Source organism: Dipodomys ordii, unplaced genomic scaffold (assembly GCF_000151885.1).
Source record: "Dipodomys ordii isolate 6190 unplaced genomic scaffold, Dord_2.0 Scaffold10, whole genome shotgun sequence".
Classification (NCBI taxonomy): Eukaryota; Metazoa; Chordata; class Mammalia; order Rodentia; family Heteromyidae; genus Dipodomys; species Dipodomys ordii.
In genome coordinates, this window is record NW_012267226.1 from 10,123,853 (window position 1) to 10,124,601 (window position 749).

Here is a 749-nt window from a genome sequence, read left to right on the forward strand (position 1 = left end):
GGTGCTATTGAGAAAGTATCATGACTTAGGTTTCGCAACAACCTTTTAAATAGAAATTAAGTTTCGTCTTTTCTGCTTGAACAACGAAGGTTGAGTGAGATCAAATAACTGGGGGCAGGTCTAAGGAACCGCCAGGCCACTTTCCAACCCTGCTTGACCTGCCAGCACGCATCTGAAGGCGTGGCAGGTGAGTTAAGGAAGCAGATGAAGTGCTCGAGAAACTAAAGTCTGCCAGTGGAGAAAAGGCGGGGGGATCCACGCAGCGGGCTAGTCGGAGTCCAGGAGAATCGCCAGGTAGAGGTAGGCGTCTCGGGAAGGGCGGGAGGAAGTGGAGCAGGGGGCGGGGCCTGGGCGGGGCCCTCGGGAACGTGCAGACCGTTTTGTGTACGGGCCAGAAATGCCGCCTTGGGAAAGTGACGGGTGAGGGGGGAAGTGGGTGCAGACACGATGGGCATCTCGGTGACCTGAGGGCGTCGATCAGCTTCACCTATTCATGATCATTTGTGATTAAGTTTTTGTGCTGTGCTGGGGTGACGTGGCTGTGGAGAGAGCAGGCAGGTAACGGGGAGAAGGGCTCTGGTGCACGGCATCCCCCGGTTAGTAGATTGGTATGGTCCAGACCCCGCCGCTGATCTGGCAGGCTGCGCGCGCACCCTACGGCGGGGCGCGGGCCAGCGAGGAGCTGAGGCTTCCTCCGCCCGCCTTCGCGTCGGCCGGGATCCCCGCCTCCCGGCTCGCTGGGGCCGCTG